Source organism: Mustela nivalis (assembly GCF_964662115.1).
Source record: "Mustela nivalis genome assembly, chromosome: 3".
NCBI classification, from domain to species: Eukaryota; Metazoa; Chordata; class Mammalia; order Carnivora; family Mustelidae; genus Mustela; species Mustela nivalis.
Window position 1 is genome coordinate 67,054,744 of NC_139022.1, and position 27,911 is coordinate 67,082,654.

Below are 27,911 nucleotides of genomic sequence, written 5' to 3' on the forward strand. Positions count from 1 at the left end.
TACTTCTTTTATTAAAGGTTAATTACTAGATAAAGCAAACATATTTACAAAATTTTTATTTACATAATTTTTAGTAATATACTTATAATAGTAATACTTCACTGAGCATAATATCCACATTCTTTCATCCAGAATTAAGGTCAAGCAATTTATCACCCCTTAATATTTGGTGACCTTTGACAAGCTAAATAAACTTTCTGAGCCTCGGGTTTATCACAGATCTGTTGTGAGGATTAAAAGAGATAGTCCTCGTGAAGGGTTTAGCACAGGGCCTGGCAACAAAGTAAAACCTCATTTAAGGTCAGTGCCATTCAGCTAAACCTGGATCCGTTAAAATAGTCCTATCCTCTACTGCACATTACTGAACAAAGGATTAATTTTCACTGTTAAATTAACCATGCTAAGAGGGACTTATTAAATCTTCAAAATTCATGCTACAGTGACAAAACACAGTAGCATGATATTCACCAATAAAGACTTGTGATTTTGAGGCATGATGAAAATATCATGTATCTGTGAACCAATGATTTTAAATACTTTCAGATAAAATGAACCCATGTATCCTGAAAGTGCCTTTTGGTTGGCTTGGTTTTTCCTGTGAACACTTACATGGAACTCATTTCAGAATAAGATTTATAGAAAGGAAGCTCTCTCTTTGTGATTATATTTAGAAAACTCCTCTGCCATGGGAAGAGATGCTTGAATTGCAATAAATGTGGCTTAGAAGGCACAGAGGTGAACAACTCTGAATGGAGGATTTCTAGATTTCCTCATCAAATTTCAATTTCCTGCAATCGAGGAAAAATAATTTGAGGACACTTCTTATAATTTTATTATAATCTTAGTCTTACTGAGGGCATTTTACTATTTCATTATGTATACTAATCACTCTCTCTAAAATTATCTTTCATGCTACCACTTTCCAAAGTCAAACTTCTATTAGGCCTAAGTGCCTAATAACTTCCACCAAGTCATAAAAATAAGAATTCTAAGAAAATGGTAAACACTGATATGACAGAATAATGTAGTAAAAAAAAAATCTACAAATGAGGTTTATGCTTCGGGCTAGGAGTGAAAGTTGTAAGAACACTGATGCTCTGATTACTGGTGTAATTGCTGCTTCTACAAGAGGCAACACTTCCATTCCACATCCAGAGGTTATGGCTTCAGTAAAACTGCTTACTGAGAAGGCACTAGCCCCTCATTTCTGCAGTCTATAATGCACATACCTTGCCTGGGGCCCAATCACCTATGTGAAAACACAAACTCCCGGTTAAGTGTGGCACATAATGTGTGGCACACATTAATTGTCAGAAATACATGTGGAACACAAAATTAACACAGAATGGGGTTAAGAGGGTTGACAGGACACAAGTTTAGGCTCTGGAGCAGAACTAGCTAGCTACTAGGTGACTTAGTGGATATGTGACCTCAAGAAAGTTACATTCTTGGTGCCTCAATATCTTCCTCTGTAAAACTGCAATAACTACCTACTCAGAGGGTCCTTGTGAGGATTACACTCTTAATATATGCTTCTAACAATGTATTTATGACTAGTCCAATTCTCTTCACCAGAAACAGGAATGGCCTTCTTCCCATGTTAGGGTTTGCTCTGAACAATTTTTCTCATTTCATTTAATATAGAAAATAGTTTCTTCAGGACTTACTATATTCATCTAGTCTTATTTTTCATACAGTATAAACCTGAAAGGTTATGGGGAATGAAAATATGTTTCAAATGGAAACGTCAAAGTCCCAAATTTCTACTGTACAAAAACAAATGTGGACAATATAGGTCTGAGAACTGGACTTAATTAACCTTGAGCAAAAGATAATGTTGGCAGAGGGTCAGGAGAAATGCTTGGTACTGTTACTTAGAATTATAAAGGCCACTCGGGCCTCAAGTTGACTTAGATCTTCCTATTCAGCTGTCTCCCTTCTTCCTTTCCCTCCCTCTTCCTTCATTATAAAAGAGCCTGGTATCAGCACTACAAACGACAGGCTTGTTGCTTTTTACCAAGAGTCTGGAGACTCTTTATCTCTTTAAACACACCTGTTACACAAGGTTCTCTCTTCTCCATAGTCATAATGACAAAATAACAGTTTTTATTTATGAAGTAATTACCATGTTTTAGGTACCTCATTAGGGTGTTTGTATACTTTTTTGCATTTCATGCTCATAATAACTCCCTGAGACTAACTCATTAAGTAAACCGCTGCCATTAGGCAGCTCAGAATTGACAGAGCCAAGATGTGAAACCAGGTAGATGTGAAGCACTGTAGACTCGGCTCCCCGACCGTGATGGGGTCCATCAACATGACACTTTGAACTGTCCTTGGATGCATAGGGGTTCTCAACCTAAGCTACTAGAAGACACCTTTTGGGGGAGATGTGGAAAAGTTTCCATTTCAGTTAACTTCCTGACAAGGCAAGGGGAAAAAAAATCTATGACATTGTTTCTGATTTCAAAAAATTTATACTCTTCTGGAGCCTCAGAAAGCTTAAGAAGACCGAGGCCAAAATAAATACATAAATACAGGGAATAGGCATTATATATTCAGTGTGTTATATCAACGTCACTAATATAACATATGATGAGTTTCAAAGTCAGCTTTTGAATGATTCACTTTATATTGTTTATATTAATAAAAATTGCCATAAGCTAACATAAACTTTATTCTCCTAGGTAAACCACATATAAAACAATATGGTTGACCAATTTTTTTTTAGTTTCTATGGAAATGAATCCAAATCACACCTTTTATTTTTTTTAAAGATTATATTTATTTATTTGACAGACAGAGATCCCAAGTAGGCAGAGAGGCAGGCAGAGAGAGAGGAGGAAGCAGCTTCCCTGCTGAGCAGAGAACCCTATGCGGGGCTCGATCCCAGGACCCTGAGATCATGACCCAAGCTGAAGGCAGAGGCTTAACCCACTGAGACACCCAGGTGCCCTGCAAATCACACCTTTTAATAGATTTTTGAGTAAACAAATGTGACTGATCATGGATTTAGCACATGAGTCCTGGATGGGAATGTTTGGATCAAGAGACAAACTGGTGCTTCCTAATGTTTACAGAATACGAAAGAGTTCAAAAGTTAAATGCCTAGCTGTCATTAAAAGAGTCACACCCGGGGCACCTGGGTGGCTCAGTGGGTTAAAGCCTCTGCCTTCGGCTCAGGTCATGATCTCAGGGTCCTGGGATGGAGCCCCGCATCGGGCTCTCTGCTCAGCAGGAAGCCTGCTTCCTCCTCTCTCTCTCTCTCTGCCTCCCTCTCTGCCTACTTGTGATGTCTGTCTGTAAAAAAAAAAAAAAAAAAAAAGAGTCACACCGTTGTCAATACATGAAAGAAATGATGTAGATTAAAAATACAATTCTCGTGACTGTGGACTCTGAGAAACAAAGTGAGGGTTTTGTTGGGGAAGGGGGTGCGGGGTTGGGCAAACCTGGTGATGGGTATTATGGAGGGCACGTATTGCATGGAGCACTGGGTGTGGTGCATAAACAAAGAATGCTGGAACACTGAAAAGAAATAAAATAAAATAAAATGGAAAAAATAGAATTCTCATTATACTACCTATCCCTCTTTCCTGAAGAACTTCACATAAACATTGAGTCACTCCAATTTTATAAAATTTTCCTAAGTAAAGTCACTGAATGTGTTTAAGATGTTATAGTTCTCTATTACAAATCCTTTACGAGGTTTGATTTGTAGAATGGACAGAAAACACATTCATTGGAACTTTATTTTGCAGTATTAAGTAATATATAGCCAGTACTCAGCAACCTCTCTGACCTTGGCCACAGCAACTTCCTGTTAGACACATCTCCAAAGACAAGGGAAACAAAAGCAAAAATGAACTATCAGGACTTCATCAGGATAAAAAGCTGTTGCACAGCAAAGAAACAGTCAACAAAACTAAAAGACAACCTACAGAATGGGAGAAGATGTTAGCAAATGGCATACCAGATACAGGATTAGTATTCAAAATCCATAAAGAACTTATCAAACTCAACATGGAAAAACCAAAACATCTGGTCAAGAAAAGGGCAAAAGACATGAACAGATATTTCTCCAAAGAAGATAAACAAATAGCCAACAGACACATGAAAAAATGCTCACTATGACTCAACATCAGGGAAACACAAATCAAAACCACAGTGATATAAAACCTCACACTTGTCAGAATGACTAAAATTAACAAGTCAGGAAAAAACAGATGTTGGTGAGGATGAGGAGAAAGGGGAAACTTCTTACATTGCTGGTAGGAATGCAGACTGGTGCAGCTTCTCTAGAAAACAGTATGGAGCTTCCTCAGAGAGTTAAAAATAGAACTACCCTACAATCCAGCAATTGCACTATTAGGTATATATCCCAAAGTATACAAAAGTAGTGATTTGAAGGGGCATATGTATCCCAGTGTTTATAGCAGCAATGTCTACAATAGCCAAACTATGGAAACAGTCCAAATGTCCATCAACAAATGAATGGATAAAGAAGATGTGGTATATATATACAATGGAATTCTACTCAGCCATCATGAAGAATGAGTTTTTGCCACTTGCAACGACGCAGATGTAATTAGAGGGTATTATGCTAAGTGAAATAAGTCAGTCAGAGAAAGACAAATACTCTATGATTTCTCTCACATGTGGAATTCAAGAAACAAAACAGATGAGCATGAGGGAAGAAAAGGAAAAAATAAAATAAGATAAAAACTGAGATGCAAACCGTAAGAGACTCTTAACTACAGGAAACAAACTGCAGGTTACCGGAGGGGATGGGGTAATTGGGTGATGGGTATTAAGGAGAGCACTTGTTGTAATGAATATGGGGTCTTATTTATTTATATATTTATTTGATGGAGAGAGAGAGAGAGATCACAAGTAGACAGAGAGGCAGGCAGAGAGAGAGGGGGAAACAGGCTCCCTGCTGAGCAGAGAACCCAATGTGGGTCTTGATCCCAAGACCCTGAGACCGTGGCCTGAGCTGAAAGCAGTGTCTTAACCCACTGAACCACCCAGGCACCCCAAATACTGGCTCTTATATACAACAGATGAACTACTAAATTCTACCCCTGAGATCATTAATACACTATATGTTAACAAAATTGAATTTAAATAAAAAAAATTTTAAAGGTAACAGTACAAAAATAATCACTAGAATAAAGACAGAAATCTCCCTCAATGTCCAAAGAAACAATAATAAAGGCAATAGATCATATAATGAAAAACATGCACTGAATGTAGCATCATATACACAGTAAATATAATAAGAAAAAGCATAAAGTCAAATTAATAAAGGACCAATTCATCTATTAAAAAAAAGTTCGAAAATGAGGAAGAGGAATAAAGACAAACCAAGAAAAGACTCTTTTTTTTTTTTTTAAGTAAGCTCCACCCCCAGGATAGAGCCCAACATGGGGCTTGAACTCATGACCCTGAGATCAGGACCAAAACTGAGATCAAGAACTGGACACTTAACCGACTGAGCCACCTAGGTGTCCCAAGAAACAGACTCTTAATGACAGAAAATGAACTGATGGTTACCAGAGGGGAGGTGGGTAGGACGATGGGTGAAAAAAAGTGATGGGAATTAAGGCACGCACTTGTGATAAGCACTGGGTATTATATGGAAGCGTTGAATCACTATATTGTACACCCGAAATTAATATTACACTGTATATTAACTAACTGGAATTTAAATAAAAACTTCAAAAAAAGATATGATTAGTACTTAGTTAAAACAAGGACCATCTCATACTGTGTTAATGTCATCCTATTTCTTACGAGTTGCAAAGTTCAAATACCTGATGAGAATTATTATAGGAATAGAAAGGAACATTGACACGAGAACTTGCCATCACTTTGCTATCAAAAGATATATTCCCAGGGCGCTTGGGTGGCTCAGTCGGTTAAGCATTGGTTAATCAAACTCTTGATTCTGGCTCAGATCAAGATCTCAGGGTTGTGAGTGGAGCTCTGCGTTGGGCTCTGTGCTGGGCATGGAACCTGCTTGGGATTCTCTTTCCCTCTGCCTGTCCCCTACTTTCTCCCTCTCTCTTGATATATATCTATATCTATATTCCCATAAATACAAATATATTCCCATAAAAATTAGATTTTTGGTCAAAAGTTGGTTTCTCGCTATTAAATATAAAAACCATGAAAAGTATATGTGTGTGTGTCTCTGTGTACACACACACACACACACACACACACACCCCTATACAAGCTTCACCTGCTATCTGAAAGCAGAGGATTTCTATTAAACCTTTCATAAGCAAATTGGTATAAAGCAAAGAGGCAGTTACCATTTTGTAAAAGCAAAATCCTCTTTAGATTTCTTTCAGCTAGTGCAAACAGCTACTAATGTAGGTTTTTTGGAAAAGCGAAGTGACATAAGGTAAATTTTCAGATAGCAAGGAAAACACGTATACATAGATCTTTAAAAAGATTCTTGCCAAGAACTTGCAGACTGAAAGTACCCCTCCTGATGCAATCACATGTCAAAGGTGATACTTATACTCTGAATATAAACTTTTTCTTAACTACATTTAGAGTAAAATTCAATTATGTGTGTGTGTGTGTGTGTGTGTGTTTACATAAACATCTCCTCTTCCTCAAAAATTGATTAGTTTAGCGGCGCCGGGTGGCTCAGTCAGAGCGAAGCATCTGCCTTCAGCTCAGGTCGTGATCCCAAACCCCACATCAGGCTCCCAGCTCGATGGGGAGCCTGCTTCTCCCATTGCCTGCTGTTCTCTCTGCTTGTGCACGTGCTCGCTCTCTCTCTGATAAAAAAAATAAAATCTTTAAAAAAATTAATTAGTTTATATATACCTATGCTGAGTATTCAGGAAAATGATACAACTTAATTTCCCAATAGAAGTGAATTCTTTCCTAAAAATTTCTTTTGGGTTATGATTTCAAATGAGAACCTAATGATTTAATAGATTAGGTTAATAGTAAATTAAATAATAATAAATTAGTATCCCATATTCAACCTCTTTAGAATTAACTTCAGAAAGTCTAACTTCACCTAGTCACTCCCAGACTGAAACCAGCCTGCACTGGGAGTACCTGTGGTCTCCAAACATTTTCAATTAATGAGCACTGAACAACTCCAATCACCAAAAAATTTTTGATCATGTACTCCAAATATGAATATTATTTATGTATAAAATGTACACATCTAGTCCCAGAATTAAATATATGTAACTAAACATACGCAAAAGTGGTTATTTTAAAGGTTAAGCAAAGAAGTGAAATAAACACTACTTTTAAATTGTAATACCATGCTCATTGTGCTTATTATCTCAAAGTAGAAGTATCACATTGGGTGACGTTCTTCATCAAAGATATTTGTAGGTATCTGCCTTTCAAACAGTTTTTTGGAAATATTTGTGGATGGAAATTCTGATCAAATTGATGGAATTCTGATCAAGTTGATGGAAATAACTTATCAAAATACCACTGAATTTTGCTCTTCATGTAGTTAAGAAAGAGTCTGTATTAGGAGTATAGGCCTTGGGTTCCTAGCTCTCAGATGCGTAAGATTTGTACGTGTGGTTTTATCATGAGCAGTACCTTCACAGTCTGTAGGCTCTTGGCCAGAATCTTTTTTAAGGCACTTGATTATTTTTTGAGCGCTATTCTGGCTAAAGCTTAAAACACAATCTGTAAATCCAGGCACACAAAAATGCAATTCCTCAAATACGATGAAAGTGAATAAACAGGGAAGGTCCCCACTCCCAACTCTTACAAGATGTGGAGTTCAGACACCTCCTCTGAGAAACTTGTTGCTACACTTGATATGTGAGCATCTGGCATACAGAGTAACTTGGGTAAACCTGTAATTTAAATATTTGTATCATTTACTTAGTTTTATTTTAAATATTTGTATTTTCATTTCTTTGGTATTTTAAATACCTGATCTTTTTAAAATTTAAAATAAAAACCAGTCATTATAATAATTTCTTTTCATGCCCCAGTGGATCAACCTGTGTATTTTGAAGTGCAAACCCCCCATTTCAAAAGCCACTAACATAAAGTGTGGAATAAAAAACTTCAACCTATCTAGGAAATCTCTTCACAGATTTATCCTATTTTTTTTTTCAGTATTCCCATAAATGAATCACTCATGGCAAGTGAGTGAACATAGAGATCATAGGAGCTCAGAGACCAAAAGTAAAAAAAAGAAAGGAAACCAAACAAGCAGATAGATGAGAACCCCAAGGCACAATGGCAAGGCTTCTGGAATGGTAACAAGGTCAAGAAGGCAGGAATCAGGAGATCTACTTTAACCAGCACAGAGGTTGGTGAAAGGACAAGGAAACAGATGTGAGGCCCAAGCAACAAAGCAATCTAATATTGAAGCAGTTTTCTGTTATGGCCAGGAAGTTTCTTGCATGCTTCCTACTGGATCCCTTCCCAGAACTTGGCTAGTGTGATCTTACGCATAGCAGCAGGCAAACTGGAGTGCCTAGAGAAAAGGCAAAGTAAGAAAGGGGGATCAAGGAAATATTCTCCACAGCTTGTACCTTTCTTATGATGCCCCCAACTTCCTGCAGCATCCTGCCCCCCATTTACCCTCATCACACCCCTACATTACCTCCTTCCTTAATCCTTCTTTATCCATCTCAACACATCACTCTGAATTTCTGTAGCAATTACTTTATCCTCTGAGCATTTTAATGCAACTGTGTACAGCTCTGCATCCTTTTTCTCATTTCGTTCTTCAGCTTCCCCAAAGAGATTCCAAATAAAAGAGCTATGGATTCATGTTATACTTTGATTTTTAGTAGGATAGTTCTAAATTTTTCTGAGAATTCCCAGAATACTGTGATATCACTCTTTACCCAAACAAATGCACAGCAGTGTAAATGCACACAGTATTTAGTATACAATTATGTGAGATCAGGTAGCTTACCTAAGATAATGATGACAAAATTCCGTCACTGAATTCAAAGTAAAGGTAAGCAAATTTAAAAAATGGTTTCTGTACCAACATATGTTAGGTCTAGATTTATTCAGTTGTGTGAACTATGAAGAACCAGAATAGAAAACACTGGATACTAGTCATTAAAGAGTTGATTAGTATCTACCCATGGATGGATTACTGTAGCGTTCATTCATTAATTCACTGACAAACTCCATAAATGCCTTCAATATCCCTGCCACCAAATATATAGCAGAGAGTGGGGCAGAAACTAGATGAAGAGAGGGATACAGAAATGAAAACACATCATCTCAGCCTTAGAAAAACCCACAGGATATAAAATATTTCAGGGCCACCTGGTCAACCCCAGAAAAACTGCCCAGTCATTTGGTGTTGGGCATGGAGGATGAATAGGAATTTACCAAGCAAAGAAAGAGAAGAAGTTGCCGGGTAGCAGCATCCACAGCAGTAAAGACATGAGACAACTGGGATATGGAGGAGGGGCAGGAGGGAGATTCAGGAAAGAGAAGGGACAGAAGAGAGTACTGAGCACAGCTTTGTGCTGAAGCATATACTGTGGTAAGGAGTTTAGACTTCATCTTGGAGGGACTGAGGAGCTATGGCCAATTTTTCAGCAGTAATTTGGCAGATTTTATCTGGTTTGGTGGAAAAAAAGTGTTATCTATTCATTTAGATGATTATCTAATTGCAGACACAAAGATAATATGCAAATCCGACTTAAGTGGTACATAACATTCAGGCTTATTCTTTTGTTTCTCACGTTAGCTAGTATTTTTTTTTTTTAAGCCAGCTGATTTTTCAAACCACCTTTGAGAATAATTCCAAACCCACAGACCATTATGTTAAAAGAGAAATGTCCAGGGGCGCCTGGGTGGCTCAGTGGGTTAAAGCCTCTGCCTTTGGCTCAGGTCATGATCCCAGGGTCCTGGGATTGAGCCCCACATCAGGCTCTCTGCTCGGCAGGGAGCCTGCTTCCTCCTCTCTCTCTCTCTCTGCCTGCCTCTCTGCCTACTTGTGATCTCTGCCTGCCAAATGAATAAATAAAGTCTTTTTTAAAAAAAAAGAGAGAAATGTCCACAGTAGCCCCATTTAATATATTACATAATGACACACCTCATAACTAATTTGCTGATTAACTGAATTTACACTGTTTCCTAGTTATAGTTTCTAAATGGGTCTCACTTAACTTTGAACAACTGAAGTCCTGGCTGGACACCATGTGGGAATCAGGGACCACCCACAATAGTCACTTGCTGAGGTCTGGCAGCTCGGCATGTGTATCTCTATGCTCTCTATGAATATGAACTACCACTTTAACGAGTTATCCATGTCCCAACGCATCATTCGTCTATCATTTCCACCATTTTTATATTAAAAACAGAAAGTCAAAAAAAGAAAACAAACCTTGATCTGCTTCCCTCTTAGTTTAGGGCACATTCTAATTTCTTTGTAAAGTATATCTGACAAGTGACACATAGTCCACACTGTGTTCCAAACAAAATAGCACTATTCCAAAATTATAGTACAAGTTACTCAAGTACAAGAAAATACTGTGATTATTTAAAGTTGTAGAGAGCTAGTATGATTGTCTCATTAGATAGAGATGAATATTGCTCAATATTTAAAAAAACTAAACTTTGGTGTGTATTGTAAAACAAACATTATAAATTTATCTTTATCTGAAATCATGCACGATATAATTTCACGGAAATATTTTGGGGGTAATGACTTTCAAATGGATACAGGAAGAATGTTATTAAAAAGAACAAAGATTAGGAAATATACTGTAGCACATAATCCTACAGTGGGGAAGGGAACAGTCTCTTATGATCTAATAGGATTTTTCCATTCTTAACTTGGTTAATCTTAGACACAAAGCAAATAAATCATTCTTGGTTTCTAAAAGTCCATGGTGATACTCAAAGGAAATTAATTCCCTTTGCTAAACATGGTTCATAAAAACATATTATTAAAGTCAGCTCAATGAAAATTCTAGATTTATTACCAGTAAATACGGTGTCACTTTTCCCCTAAAATAAAGTATTTTCCCATCCCTTCCCAAAGAATTTCTAACAGAAAAGTTAGAAACTTTTCAATATTGGAAAATAGATGTCCCACATGGTAGAACGGCAAAGGTATGATGTTGGCATAATGGAGAGTTTGGTAAACTCAGTGTGGCTTCCCGAGTTTTCAAAGGACAGTCCTGGAAAACTGAAAGCAGAGTGCTGTCCTCAGAAAAATCCAGGAACGTCATCATTTTAAAATGCAAGGAGGAAAGAGTCCGATTACTAGTCAAAGTGTGATTAAAATTCTTACCAAACAAGCCACCAGCCACTACATTGGAAATGAAATGTTCTCATCACTTAAAAAAAACTTATTTAGAACTGAATTGTATCCCTTTAAATTTTAAAAATCTAAGACAGGCACTTACATGGATGCACATATATTGAAACACGGAATTAAACACACAGGGCAAATATATAAATAGAAAACGATGCATTAGAACTTCTCAGTTAAAAGAGCACTATAGCCAGGAGGCAACGTATGTACCTGGTTTGAGGACAGAACAGCTATGGAAACACTTCCTCCCAACTGAATAAACTATGTGGAAAGAGTGTGGTCTTTGGTCAATCCGAAGAGTTTGATGAAAGATCAAGGATTTCAAAATCTGTTAGAAAGTTCACGAAGCAGGTAGAATCTGTAAGTTTCCAGAGATGGGTGGTGGGAAAAGAGAGAAGAAGCCACTGAAGAATGGAGTCAGGCTCAAAACTGATTTCTGAAAGGAAGAAAGGACTTGGATAACAGGTGTGTCGAAGGGAAGGAATCAATAAGAACTGAGGGACTCAAACCAGAGGTCTTTTTGGACTCCTCTTTATCTCTCACAGGCAACATCCAATCCAGTAGCAAATCCTACTGGCTTTATCTTCAAGATCAGTGCAAACCTGAAACCTCTTCCCACACTACTAATCTGCTAGTTTAAGCCATCAGTATCCTTCCCCGGACCCTTGCAAAGGCATTTTCACTGTTCTCTTTGTTTTCACTGTTCCCCACCATCCACTATTCACCACAGCCCACCTTCCACCCAGCAGCCAAAACTTTATAATGACTTCTTATCACATTTATAATGAAACAAAAACTGTTTATCATGGACAAGTGGACATTACATTATCTGGCCGCTACTTCACCCTCCACGCCCCCCCCTTCCCCAGTCTAGCTGAACTGAACTTCCTGCTGGTTTTCAAAGCAAAACCTCGGTTACCAGCTAGTTCATAGGACACTGAAATTGGGCGGTATACAGATTCTGTTTAATCTTGTGTCCTCTCTTAGGGGAATTTACTTTCAGATTTGAATAACAGAAATGTATATTTGGGAAGAATGACAGTGATTTACCTGATTACAGACAAACAAAGGAGTCAAATTGATCTTCAAGATAAGAATAATAAACATGTGCTACAGAGAGACAAACAGAAATGGCCTGTTGCTGTAATGAATCAGAGTGTATTCATTCAGAAATACCGTATTGTTGACCAATATGTTACTCGAGGGAATGAAACAGAAGAGAAATGGGGAAAAAAGAGAGAGAGAGAGAGAGAGGGAAAGAGATGGGTTGCATGTGCCAAAATGTGCCAAATACACCACCTGGAGCTGGGAAAAGTGGAGGAAAAGAGGGCTCTAGCCTGAGGTACAAGGTGTGAACAACAAGAACACCAGAGTCTGCAGGAATCTACTGGCACAAATGGCCGTCACGTACACCACGCTTGGGGTTGTGGTTGAGTAACAAAGTCACATTCCAAGCATCTTTGCATCCTTTTCCAATATGTGTATCACAGAGTGTATTTTCCCACTGAACCCATGCTATGACATGGTGAGGCTTCCTGAGTAGACCACCAAACTGTATCTAACCCATGACATTGCTAGGATAATGCATATTTTTAATAAGGAAGATACTTCAACTAAACACTAATTAAATACCAAAGTGTTGAGCTCTATACTTTATCTCATCAGAAAATATATTTTATATCCTTATTATACATTTATTTGTACATCACAGCCATACTACATATGAATTTAATAATTCATATTAAATTACCTCTTGGGAAAAAGCAAAAGAGTCTAAATCCTAGTTAAGAAAATTATTTGCATCCTAAACCTCTGAGCATGGTAACCGCAGATCAGAAGTTGATCATTATGTAAGTAGTCTGAGCAAAAGTCAAATGGGTTCTCACACTCATTCCCAAGGGGAGAGCTCTCTGGTACAAAGGTTTGAAGGCAGTGGAGGTGTGGCTAGAGATATCACACCACATGAGAAAGGTGGCTGGATTTCTCAACTTTGGTCTAGATGAATACTTGACTCTGTTCACTGATCTGAAAAAATAGACATTCCTAAACAGGTAAGGTCAGAACTAAGATGAATCTAACTGCCTTGAACTGTTCCCCATTTAAGAATACTCACAAATTAACCTTTTAAAAGTACTCACAACTGAGCCTTTGTCCTATTTAAACTATTAGGAAATCAACTGACAACCATGTTTTCTACTTGGGCCTAGTGGTCAAAAAGAATCCTTAACCAAGAACCAGTAAAGTCCCTGATCTGGAAAAAGCCGAATGCCTTAGTCACAAAATGACTCGACTCTGCAAACCTGAAATAATTACATCTCCTGAGGAAAAAGGTAACAAAATCATTAAGAACAGAGGGAAGCTTGCTGAGGAAGAAATTAACTCCTTCGTATCTTAATAAAATTCTACAGCAGGAAATCCCTGAAAGCAAACTTCCCAAAACTCAACAGTGACTTATTCTGGGTGGTGGGTAATACAAGACTATTGCTTTATTTTTTATAATTTTTTTGTACGTTTTAACTTTCCAAAAGAAAACGCTGCTATGTGAAAATCTACGCTTTATTGTCTTTGGCACCAACCATTCTTCTCCTTTTAAGACAAGGATCACAAATGCAAATACCTATAAGGCCCAACAGCGAATAAAGTGAGTGAGGCCTGCGGGACAGGCACATACTCGTGTCAAACCAACAAGCACATACTCGTGTCCAGAGGCAGCTGTTCCTTGGAACTGGCTCATAGTGCTGTCAGATTTAAAAATTTTTGAACAAAATTTCTAGATTTCTGCTGAGATTTCCTGATTTTTAAATATTGGCAAATGATTTGTATTAAAAAAATTTTCGGTTGAAGGGCCAGACAAAAGGGATTTTCAAAAGTGATTCTGCCCATAAAGTTCAAGGTATATATTTGTCTGTCTGTTTTATATACAAACCCATATTCACATTAAGGTCTGAGAAGCATGGTTTTAGATCAAAGAAAAGAATGGCAGTCGTCTGCATGCAGGAGTCTGGGCATCCAAGCAAAGCCTGTTAGAGAACCCTTAAATCCTCTTCTAAATAGACACATCCCTATTTAGAAGCAGATATGCCTAAAGTATTACTTTCTGCTAGTAAAATTAAACTTAATTTATTATTAAGTCTCTATCCCCATGTTAATAGACTGAACAAGATTAGTGGAGTGACATCTAAAACAGGGCCTAGGTGATACAACTTGACTCAAATAGTAAATAAAAGAAGTATATGTGTTTTTCTTACATTTTTCTATCCAATATGAAATTTGTGGTGGGAAAAATCAATCAAAGGGAAGCCAGAGGGACCAATCAGCACAAAGCCATATTCTTTTCTTCTTCTTCTTCTCTTTTTTTTTTTTTAAAGTAGGCTCCACACCCAGCATGGAGCCCAACATGGGGCTCAAACTCATGATCCTGAGGTCAAAATCTGAGCTGAGATCAAGACCTGACCTACTTAATTGACCAAGCCACGCAGGAGCCCCAACCATACTCTCTTTTTTTTTTTTTTTTTTTTTAATATTTTTTAATTTTTATTTTTTATAAACATATATTTTTATCCCCAGGGGTACAGGTCATACTCTCTTTTAAAGACCTGACGGCATCACCCCAGGCAGAGAGACAGGTTGGTGAGGTCCATTAGGTGATGCGGAAGGTTAGCTGGCCAAAACTCCAATAGGCTAAGATGCATGAAGCTCACTCTTGAGACAAGGTTGTTGAGTGAGGTAGATAAGATTGGGGAGGTAGCAGGGGGAGTGGAAGGAATGGTGAGTCAAAGTCTGGAAGACACAGGAGGTGGGCACACCATGCCTGGAGAAAACTAAAAGTCCATTCAAATTAGGGAGAAACACCAAAAATGTCCGTAGACTGAAGATTTAGTAGTAGGGTGCAAAAAAAGAGCATGAAATGAGGCAGAGAGAGGAAAGTGTAAATTCTTATATTAGAGAGGTGCTGAGGTCACAGCCAACAGAGAACAGGGTCCAAAGTCAGACCCTGGGAAATAAGCAAGAACGTACTCTTGGTGTGGGAAGTGGCGAACTAATAACAGGTTTCCAGATTCAGCCAAGTTTTCTCAGCTTTGTTGCTTTTGGCCTCATAGGGGATGTTTACCTATTGAGGGCCAGATAGAGTAGAGAATATAACCTCAGCTAGGTATGAGAGCGATCTGTACCCTAAGTAGATTCAAGGCCAGAAACAGCATCTCAGAGGTCTGGGGACTGACCTGGGACAGAGCAGCGTTATCTTCAACTGCAGGTGAAAAATAATGTGATTCATCTGACAGTAAGTTTGCTATCTGTTAAAGCCCAGCAGCCAGGAAGTTGAACTGTTTCATTCACTTTGCAAACAGGGTACAATCAGGAAACTATTTAAAGAAAGAGTTAAAAAACTTTTTGCAGGAGTTACTTTTTTTTTTTTTTTCCTGTGTCATGTGTGGCCCTTGAACTTTATGTTTACACAAAAAAGACAGGCAGCAGCAGAGTCCGCTCTAATCTTTAACCATAACTGATTTCCAAGAATCTGTGATATCATTCCTAGTTCCTTTGGTTCAATTGCTTTCAACCGGTTACCAGCATTGAAACTTATTCAAGCATGCTAAAAATCAGACACAATGAAAAACCTAACCTATATGAAGTTGTGAAACTTTTTATTCTGAGGAAAGTGTTTCAGCAAATCCCAAACCTCTATGATGACATCTGGTGTGAAGGTAAGAAAACAGTAATGACTCAACCCTGACTAAGGGAATTAAACTGTGGAACATGCCTGTTTATCAGGTTTTGAAAAAAATTTTCTATGACCAACTTGCAAAGTTGGAGGTAAATTAAAATACGTTAAGCACATAAGGCAATGAAATGCCCACTGAGGACCCAAGAAAGGTGAATTGCCGAGATCCTCCACTTGTTGGTCCAAGCATAGTGGTTAACGTCACTGGAGACTCTTCAGTTCTAATTCTAGACAGAATGTGCTATCCATTCTCTTTGTCTGCAAAGGATCTTCAGCTTCAAATCATCATACACAACAGACGCAAATCAACTTGAAATTCACATTGATGCTTTGAAGTGTTTTCAGGTATTGAGGCCTATAAATGTACCTAGGTGACAATGGAACTGGACACACTTGCAAAGTAATGGTACAGCCACTTACACAAGAGCGTTTCTTAGCGTACTTGCCAAGCAACTGTGTTCACCTGAAATTCTGTGTCTGTCTTTTAAGATCCTGCTGGGCCTGGAGGGAGCTGGACAAAGGCAAAGGCAATCAACTCCAGAAAGTCAGATCACAGGGGCTGGGTGGACGAGGCGTGCCACTTTCTGACCTCACCCATCACTACTGTGATGGGCTTTAGTAAGTCATAGTAAGTCCCGAAAGATGTGCTTCCCTCCCCTATGGTGTTAAGCTACATGAGCACACTAGCTCTCCAAAGGCAAGGCAAGATGGAAAAAAGTTTCTTACCCTCTCACTGAGCAAACCACCCAAAGAAAGTCTCAGAAACAAAATAATAGCCTTCAAAGAAGGAATATCTGTGCGTTCAGATGAATAAAGCCAGTAAATGGAGAGGCATATAAGTTCTTGTCATCCGGGATCCCCTAAAAAAGGGAAAGAAATGTATTTCTCTCCTCACCCACCCCCTCTTCTTTTTCTTTTCCTGATTGCTAACTGCACATAGGTAAAAAGTTACTTTGGAGGTAATTCAGTCCTGATATAATATTAAGATAAGAGAATGCAAAACGTCCAAGTACCCTTGGGGGGTGGGAATGAGAAAGGGAAAACCTGGTTGTTAAGGAGAGTTAATAATATATTGAGTCCTGATGTTTTGTGAGGCACCGTGATAAGCCTGTGGTACTCCATGGACACCTCATATAATGAATTTAATTCTAAAGTATGATGAATTATACACACACATATGAACATCCATACTTTATTACTCTAAACACTGACCAGTCTATTACTTAAATTTCTAAGCTGATGAAATAGGCACAAAATGAACAAATAACAAGTAAGGGCATAAAATCCAGACCTCCTGAATTTCGTATCAGCATTGACAGTGAATTATATTTATATGCTGTCTTTCCTTCCATAGGTTAATTTTCATTTGTCTGAACAAAATTAATTTACAAAATTAAATTTAAATGTATATTATAAATGTTCATATTTATACAAAATATATATTAAATGTGCTAAACTTTGTGCTGGTTCAGGGGCATTTGGATTCAATATTCTATCTCTAAAGTAAGATATTTTCCTCTTTAAAACAGATGAACAAACAACAAAACAGGAGGGAGTCTTAACGAGAAGTAGCTATTCTGGAAGGAAATACATATAAAATAAGAGCCCAAATCAATGAACTAGAAAGGAAATCTTCAACAGAGGGAACCAAATAAAGCCAAGAGATGTTCCTTTGGAAAGAAAAACAAGTATCTGGCAAGACAGAAGAGAAATAGAAAATACAAGTAAATAATTTAAGGAATTAAGAAGGAGATGTAACAACAGATACGAGAGGATTGTGAAAATAAAATACAACAACAACAACAACAACAAAAAGAAAAAAAAGAAAAAGAAACCATTCTGTAAAGCCAAGACTCAAATTTCATAATCTGCCCAAACTTTTTAGGTTTGGGTCTGTGCTTCTTGGGCCTTCCTAGTCTATACCCTGTGTTAGTCAGCATGCCAAAAAAGACAGTACCATAAAGGTCACTACATCTAGCCCTGGCAGTCTCCTCCTTGTGTATGTTAACGCTGCTTTGTGCTGGTGCAGCCCGAAGTTTATGACAAGGTTTATATTTGAGTTTTTTTTCCTTGAGAAATCATAGGGATTATTTTTTCACTCACTTGGGATATTTATTTTACTATGTTAGTTTCACTTCTAATACATATATATTGAAACCACAAAGACAAAAACACAGCAGTCAAGGACCAAATACACTGAGTGGTTGTCACTTGTCTCCATTCTGAAGAATGAGCCCCGGTGCTTAGACACTGAGTAGAAAGTAATTCACTGTAACATCAGATTTATTTGTTTTTAAATTTGATCACTCTGGGTGAAACTTATAAGTCCAAGATACATAAGGAAAGAAATTTCTTTCCTCAAACTTTGAAATTCTTAGAAAGAAATGTCAGATCTACTACATTTAAACTAATTTATGACAAAATGTATTTCTTGTAGATACTTTAAAATTGAATATACTTTAAAAAGTATACAGTCCTCGGGGTGCCTGGAGACTCAGTTGGTAAAGTGTCTGCCCTTGGCTCAGGTCATGATCCCGGGGGTCCTGGGATAGCAGGGAGCCTGCTTCTCACTCTCCCTCTGTCCCTCCACCCACTCTTGGACATGTGCGCTCTCTCTCACTCTCTCAAAAATAAATAAAGTATTTTTTTAAAAAAGTTATACAGGCCAACAACGTACATTTTCAGCTGTAGTAAATCCTCTTAGTTTGAATAGCTGGTAGTCAACCACTTTGGAAGCTGGGGTTCAAGGACTTATCTGCACCCTACTGGCACACCTCATTCTAGAGAAGGGCATAAATCTATAGACAAAACAACTTCCAATTGAACTATTTGCACAGAATTAATAGATAAATGCAGTATTCAATTAAGGCAAAGTGTGGATACTATCCTTCCTCTTTCTATGCTACCCCTGACTGCTTGCTTACAAATGTCTTACACGATCTTTGCTGTAAGCTCCATGTGACTTATACTAACTACATCTCCCAAACTTGAGACGTCATCAGCAAATTAAGTAGCCAAAATAATGACATTCTCATCAGCAAGTCCTTTAACTTGAAATTTACTCTGCTACAAAGAGGCAGATGGTCTATGTATTTTAGTAAACTGAGAAAAAAAAGAAAATAAATTTTAAATTTTAAAGACATACTATGCTAAGCCAAGGCCTTGCCCACCTCTTGACCCCGTTTTCTAAGACTTCCTGTCTTGTGCACTAAGTGATGGCTATCCATCTGATGCTCAAGCAGGTCAAGCTTTTTCTAGCCTCTGGGCCTTCCTTTGCACTTGTTATTTTCTCTGCCCCGAAAGTGCCTGCCCCAATTTTTGCCTTTCCTTTCAGTTCACATGTCATCTCCACAGTGATGCCCTCTCTGATGGCATATCCCTCCAACTGATTTTGACCATAACACTCACCACTACCTGAAGTGTGCTTATTGACTCCCTTATGTCAGTCTCAAATGCTAAGGTATTTATGCCCAGAGTAGAAACCTTGCCCTTGTTTTGTTCACCACTGTGAACATGGTTGCTTGACCTTTATTAGAAACTCCATAAATATTGGTTAATGTAATGAATGCTTAAAATTAATCTAAGGAAAGCATTCTGATTTAAGGAGCAAATGTAGGAAACAAGACTTTGCTTCTTAACACTGACATTCCTAATTTAATTAAAATGTATCTTGAAGAAATGCAAGGTAAATAATAAATTAGTTTCCACATTCATTCTTGGGAATAGATACCTGGTGCCCTGCGCACTGTCATGTGCTGTGCCCACGCCTATGTGCTATGCCAGCTAACTCAGGGAGCCTAATGGGGTCTGAGAAGCCAAAGTGTCTTGCAGTGTCAGTGACTGGTGTACTCTTTACAAAGTCATGGAATATTGGGGAAATAAAGAGTTATCTTGGAAACGGAACAGTCTGAGTTTATTAGCCTACTCGGTTTTGTCAGCCAGCCAATATACGTGCCCCCCACTACCCTCGGTAAGTCTTCAATTCACTAAGCAAAGGCAAGCTACTTCACCTGCTCACTTTAAATTTGCGTCAAAGGTGCAGTTAAAATTACATCAAACTGTGCAGGTATTCCTGACGTTTTATAAAGTCATCATCAGCAAGAGCAGATGAGGCAGGCAGGGGTATGAAAAGAAACTGAATACAGATCTGGGAGTCTGAAGGAGGTCTGAGAATGATGAGAACCTTTGCCAAACCTTAAGCCTAAGAACGTACTGCTTCTTCCTTGGGAACAGCATGTGCTACAGGGTGGGGCCAAGTGATTTTACTGCCAGATTTCTGATGCTGTGCTCAATTTAGTTCTCATTGTTTGCACTGGGGGCTTATTTTGAGTCACATACGCTATTAGTGGTAATATAGGAGAACATCTATTAATATTTTGAGTCTTTATTAGAGTTTAAGTATAAGCTATAATTTAGTTTTACATAATCTTTTAAAAGTATGCCGAATTTCTAAGTGGGATTTATTTTTAAACTCAACTCCTCCTCTTTATGCCTTCCCATACCAGTTTCAAAGCAACACCAGTTGAAGAATTTTTAAAATGTATCTACACCTAAAATATTGGAAATCCATTGAAAAGTGTGAATAATAAAATCATAATCTTCATATGAACAACTTTTTGCTACAGTAGAATCTGTGAAAAATAAATATTGAATGAGTGAATCTGTCTTAATTTAATGCTTATTCTTTCTATTTTCTTTTTTTTTAGAGAGCATGTGCATACACACGAGCAGAGGGGGAGGCCGAGGGAAAGAGAGGGAGAGCAGAGGGAGAGAGAGAATCTTAAGCAGGATCCATGCGCAGTTCAAAGCCCAACTGGGGCCTGATCCCTGAGATCACGACCTGAGTCGAAATCAAGCGTCAGATGCTTAAGCAACTGAGCTACCCCGGAGCCCCTCATTATTAATTCTTTTTTTTTTTTAAGACTTTATTTATTTATTTGAGAGAGAGAGAGTAAGAGAGAACATGAGAGGGGAGAAGGTCAGAGAGAGAAGCAGACTCGCTGTGGAGCAGGGAGCCTGATGTGGGACTTAATCCCGGGACTCCAGGATCATGACCTGAGCTGAAGGCAGTCACTTAACCAAATGAGCCACCCAGGAACCCTAATTCTTAAGAACAAAACTATATATAATAGATTCAGATTCTTAGGGCACCTGGGGAATCAGTAGGTTAAGCCTCTGCCTTCGGCTCGGGTTGTGGTCTCAGGGTCCTGGAATTGAGCCCCACATTGGGCTCTCTGCTCAGCAGGGAACCTGCTTGCCCCTCTCTCTCTGCCTGCTTCTCTGCCTCCTTGTGATCTCTCTCTGTCAAATAAATAAATAAAATCTTAAAAAAAATAGATTTAGATTCTTTTCTAGCATGCTGAAGGTTTTACTAATAGAGATGGTTCTCTTCTGTTCTGAAACTCTCATAAGTACTTAAATATATACTAAAAAAAAACCACAGAAGGATGAAATCTACCAGATTTAACAAAAAGTTCTTAAAATATAAAGAGTATTTATTTATTTATTAAAGATTTTCTTTTTAAGTAATCTTAACCCCTAATGCGGAGCTTGAACCCACCACCCCAAGATCAAGAGTGGCATGCTCTACTGACTAAGCCAGCCAGGCACCCCAACACAGAGGACATTTAAAGGAAATGTAGTATTGTTACCTCCAAATGCTGTTAATAAAGTATTGAGTAAATATGTGCTTTTAAAATTATTCAGTAAATTGTAAGACTGTTACGTAATCATCCCATAAATTATAGGCAAACAGATATGGCTAATGTGGGTTTATGGGCTGATTACATGAATCTTAAAACTTATTGGACAGTTTGATGTGATTTTTTAATTTTGTTTTTTAAAAGATTTTATTTATTTATTAGAGAGATGGAGAGAGAGCACAAGTAGGCAGAGCACCAGGCAGAAGGAGAAGGAGAAGCAGGCTCCCTGATGAGCAGGGAGCCTGATGTGGGGCTCAATCCCAGGACCCTGGGATCATGACCTGAGCCAAAGGCAGCCGCTTAATCGACTGAGCCGCCCAGGTGTCCCAAACAGTTTGATTTTATAGCCTAAATATATTGTGATAGCTAGCCTTTGAGAAGGCCTCAATGACATCCAGCTCCTACAGTGAATCAGGTGTGTAGCCCTCTCCCATAGTGAACCAAGGCTGTTCTGAGTGACCAACAGCATATGGGAGAAGAGATGGTATTTGACTTCCAACATAATTCAGCTTTCATTTTGGTCATGCTCATTCTCTTTCTTGTAACATGCTCTCTGTAGGAAGCCCAACACTATGTTGAACAATCCTATAAAAAGGCCAAAATATGAGGTCTGATGCCTTCTAACAGCAGGAGTAAGCCACTGAGGAATTTGGCCTTCAGCCAACGGGCAGATGAGTAAGTTATCTTTGGAAGAAAACTTCTAGTGAAGTAAAGCATTCTGATAACCGCAGCCCTCACCAACAGTGTGACCGCAACATCGTGAAACAGGCTGGGCCAAAGTCATCCAACAAAGCTACTCCTGGATTTCTGACCTGAGCTGAAGGCAGACACTTAACCAGTTGAGCCACCCAGGTGCCCCTTACCTGTGCAGTATTAATGAACAGTGTTAATATGCAAAAATATGTATGTAAAAGTCTAGAAAACACAAACTCATTTTTTGTGACAGAAAGTATATCAGTGGTTGGCTAGAAATGAGGGAGTAGGGTGAAGGATTACCGAGAGGTCAGAGGAAATTTCGGGAGTAATGGGTATGTCACAATCTTAACTGTATTGATGATGTTATAGGTATGTGTGTGTGTGTATAGATATACATATATATCTCAAAACTTAACAAATTGTACACTTTAAATGTGCATAATTTGTTTTTCAAAAATGTTTCAATATAGCTATTTTTACTTTTTTAATTTGTAAGATTTTTGTAAAGGTTTATTTATTTTTTTAAGATGGGGGAAGACAGAAGGAGAGAACCTTCAAGCAAACTCCCCACTGAGTATGGAGCCCGACATGGGGCTCAATCTCATGACCCATGAACCAAAACCAAGAGTTAGACACTTAATCAATTGAGCCACCAAGGCACCCTATTATAGCTATTTTAAATACCTGATGACTCTATCCACAATTTACCTAATTTTCAAACTGCCAAGTCTGAATGTTATTAGACTTTGTTATTTTGGGATCTAGAAAATTAAGAGACCAATAGTTTTATTATATATTATTCTATCCTTAGATCACTGAAGTGTTTCATAAGTTATTATAATCTATATTAGAAAATCTAATTCAGAGTATTAGTATAATCAAATCAAAAAATCTTCTTAAATAATAAAAATTTATTATGGGAAACGTTGAGAAATACAAAGGATAGGTGATTTCATATTCACATGTAGTCTTAAAGAATGGTAGGAACTTCAAAGCATAGGAATTGAACAAAGCTCTAATGATTTTTTTAAATCCACAAAAGATTACCTGATACTTTCCTCAAAAACTCATTTAGAGTTCTAGTCAACACTGTCCAGGAAAATTGGCCCTTTAGCCTTTAAACCCTATTGGGTAAAATTTAAGTTGAATTTTTTGCTCTGAACCTATAACTTTTCAACATGGATAAAAAAACTATCTAGATGATGTAATCATATATGTCATTTGCCCATGTTAAAATCAGTTTCCACATTAATTAAATTAAGTAATTATTATAAAGACAGGACTGCATACCAAATTGAATGTACATATAGAGAGATCTATATCTATCTATAGATAGATAGATAGATAGATAGATAGATACAGATAAGCAATGAAAGCAGATGGGTTTATGTCATTTGCCTCCTTACATTGGCAATAACAACACATTTAACCTATTTTAATGATATATAAAATAGAAATCATTCTGGGGTGCCCAGGTGGCTCAGCTGGTTGTACATCTGCCTTCGGCTTAGGTCATGATCTCATGGTCCTGGGATAGGTTGTCGTTGGGCTCCTTGCTCAGCAGGGAGCTTGTTTCTCCCTGTCAAATAAATAAAATCTTTAAAAAAATAAAATAAAATAGAAATCATTCTAAGATTAAGAAAAATGGTACTTTTATACAATATTTAAATAAAATTTTACAGACATAATTAATTTTGGTAACATATTCAGAAAACATTTAAAATACAATATTCAATAGGATATCTTACTTTTTATCATACCATAATCATTTTCTATTGTCAGGAAGCTGGAGAATTTTCTCTCCAAATATATTTTCCATATTTAAAAAAAATTTTTATTAAGGATTTTTATTTATTTATTTGAGAGAGAGAGAGAGCACAAGCAAAAGGAGGGCAGAAGGAAAAGGAAAAGCAGGGCTCGATCCAAGGACCGTAAGATCACGACCTGAGCAGAAGGCAGATGCTTAACAGGTTGAACCATACAGGTGTCACTGTATTCTCTATTTAAAATAAATTGAATGCGGTGCGCTCGTCGCGGCCTGATGCATCGGCTTTAATTCTAAATAAAAGTTTATATTTAAAAAAAAATAAAAATAAAAAAATAAAATAAAATAAATTGAATGTTCTCATTATTTTATTTTATTTTTAAGATTTTATTTATTTGACAGAGAGAGAGAGAGAACACAAGCAAAGGGAGCAGCAGGCGGAGGGAGAGGGAGAGGCAGGCTCCCCACTGAGCAGAGAGCCCAACGTGGAGCTTGAGATCATGACCAGGGCCGAAGGCAGAGGCTTAACCCACTAAGACACCCAAGTGCCCCTGTTCTCATTAGTTTAATTCTACTATTTATACTTTTAAGATTAAAATGTTATTGTAAGAAATTGGTTTTCTTACAGTAACACATACATACTAATTTTTTCTTTTTTTTTTTAATTTATTTTCAGCATAACAGTATTCATTATTTTTGCACCACACCTAGTGCTCCATGCAATCCGTGCCCTCTCTAATACCCACCACCTGGTTCCCCCACCCACCTCCCCTGCCACTTCAAACCCCTCAGGTTGTTTTTCAGAGTCCATAGTCTCTCATGGTTCACCTCCCCTTCCAATTTCCACCAACTCCCTTCTCCTCTCTAACTCCCCATGTCCTCCATGCTATTTGTTATGCTCCACAAATAAGTGAAACCATATGATAATTGACTCTCTCTGCTTGACTTATTTCACTCAGCATAATCTCTTCCAGACCCATCCATGTTGCTACAAAAGTTGGGTATTCATCCTTTCTGATGGAGGCATAATACTCCATAGTGTATATGGACCACATCTTCCTTATCCATTTATCCGTTGAAGGGCATCTTGGATCTTTCCACAGTTTGGCGACCGTGGCCATTGCTGCTATAAACATTGGGGTACAGATGGCCCTTCTTTTCACTACATCTGTATCTTTGGGGTAAATACCCAGGAGTGCAATGGCAGGGTCATAGGGAAGCTCTATTTTTAATTTCTTGAGGAATCTCCACACTGTTCTCCAAAGAGGCTGCACCAACTTGCATTCCCACCTACAGTGTGAGAGGGTTCCCCTTTCTCCACATCCCCTCCAACACATGTTGTTTCCTGTCTTGCTAATTTTGGCCATTCTAACTGGTGTAAGGTGATATCTCAATGTGGTTTTAATTTGAATCTTCCTGATGGCTAGTGATGATGAACATTTTTTCATGCGTCTGATAGCCATTTCATACTAATTTTCTTAATCAATATTTAAAATATTTCTATCACTTTTTAATTGCTGAATCCCAAACATGATTCCCTGGCTTGATAATGAAACCTAAATTGATTTTTTAATTTCTGGAATATTGGAAACATTATTAAAATGACAAATAATATAAAATATAACCAGCTCCTCATCAACCAAATAAATAAACATTTTCCAAGCTTTCTTCAAATGTTTGGTGTTTAAAGAAAAAATGTTACCGGTCAGGACATCTCCTGCACCTGTCATGGGTGAGAGCTCCGAGCATCTCGTGATACAGCCACTTCTCAGGCCCAGGAGTGTGGAAGCCAAGTAGGAGAAACCCCCAGACCTGAGCACAGTCTCTTCCTGCCACCCGAACCACTATCACCCTCTTCAACAAGGGCCCTTATTACAGGCTCTCAGCAGAGGTCAAGAACAAGATCGCTTCCAAGTACGATCATCAGGCAGAAGAAGATCTGTGAATTTAAATAGAAGGGACAGCACACTGACACCAACTCTCTGCTGTGCTTAAAAGATGGCACCATCCCCTACGAGCTCATCAACAAGCAATAGCCAAGCTCAGTGAAGGTTAATGAGTCCCCGTTAAACTGGCCTCAGTTGGAGAATATTGGCAACTTTATGAAAGATATCCAGGCTTCTTATGACATGAAGCCACATGACATATCTGAAGCAAATGATATTTTTGAGACTGGAAACATGACCCAGGTTCAGACTACACTGCTGGCTCTTGCAGGTCTGGCTAAAATAAAAGGATTCCATACAACCCTTGACATTGGAGTTAAGTAGGCTGAAAAACAAACAAGACGTTTTGATGAATGAAAATTAAAAGCTGGCCAAAATGTAACTGGTTTGCAGATGGGAACCAACAAATGGCACCAGCCACACAGGTATGACAGTATGGGATCAGGAGGCATCTCTATGATCCCCAAATGCAAACTGACAAACCTACTGACCACACCACAATTAGTCTGCAGATGGGCCCCAACAAAGGAGCCAGCCTGGCGGGGATGTTAGCACCAGCTACCAGAGAAGACATCTATGATCAGAAGCTAACATTACAACCAGCAGACAACGTGACGATGTCTCTACACATGAGAACCAACAAAGTTGCTTCCTGGAAAGGAATGAGTGTGTTTGGGCTTGGGCGGCAAATACATGATCCCAAATATGGCACTGCTTCCGCAGAACCTGTCATTCAGAGTGGAAGTCAAGGGAAAGGAACAAACAGGTCTGAAATTAGTGGTAGTGATTATCAAGCAGAATACCCAGATGAATATCACGGTGAGTACCAAGATAACTACCCCCATTACCAATATGGCGACCAAGGCGCTGATTATTAGATTGATACAAGGAGCTCAGTATTTAGCCCATTGTTTTTATTCAGTGAGAACCCAGCTAGCCTTGAGTAATTTTTACCTTGTCTTCCTAAAACACTATAATGCTTATTGTACGTAAAAGAAATATTGCCTTACATACATTTCCTTTTCCTTTTCCTGCATCTTCCCTAAACAGTTGTTTAGTTGTTTAGTTCAATCTTACAGCAGAAGCAATAATTCCCATATGAAGTAAAAAGGAATACTGTGAAAAGGGAGTACTCTTGTACAGCCAATTCTCTTATCCAAGACTTATGCATTTTTATAATCTACTGAATAAACTGGGATTTTCAAACAATAGGAAGTGGGGTTTTTTGTTTTGTTTTGTTTTACAGTTTAGTATCTTGTTTCAGTGTGGAGGACTAAACTCATGCTTATAGCTAAATGCATTCTTCACCAACTAAATTTAAGATGTAACATTTTAGATATTTACATATCAAAGTCTCTCTAGGATTGTTCATTAAAGTTTAAATAAAATCCTGATCAGCGTAAAAAAATAAAGAAATAAAATATTACAGATACAGCTAAATCCTATTCTTCTGCCCCTTCCTCCTCAAGATAAAAAGTGAGTTTCCTTATATTTTAATTTCATATGCTTGGATACAGTATTGTATATTTTGTTTTAAGCAAAGAATATTAATAGCAATACCCATAAAGGCCAACTAGAAAAGATTTTCAACTTTACTCTCTGTCAGGGATTGCAAATTAAAGTAACAGAGAGCTACTCTGCCACCTGTCACACTGAAAAAAACTAGAAGTCTGACAATAGACTTGAAGTGGAGGATAAAAAGGAACTTGCACACCATAGGTATAAGTTGGTACACAGTGTCTTTAGGGAACGATTTAACAATATTTTAGTAAAACTG

The 27,911-nt window shown here is 38.0% G+C and overlaps 1 protein-coding gene and 1 pseudogene across 2 annotated transcripts in view; one reads left to right on the forward strand and one right to left on the reverse strand.

Moving 5' to 3' along the window:
- Positions 1–27,911, reverse strand: part of ADGRV1 (adhesion G protein-coupled receptor V1) — a 545,909-nt gene that overhangs the window by 228,945 nt on the left and 289,053 nt on the right. The window lies entirely within an intron of this gene.
- On the forward strand, positions 15,894–27,012 carry LOC309861915 (calponin-3-like; annotated as a pseudogene). The gene is made up of 4 exons: positions 15,894–16,008; positions 16,515–16,643; positions 19,886–19,995; positions 26,011–27,012. The product of its transcript is annotated as a calponin-3-like (transcript).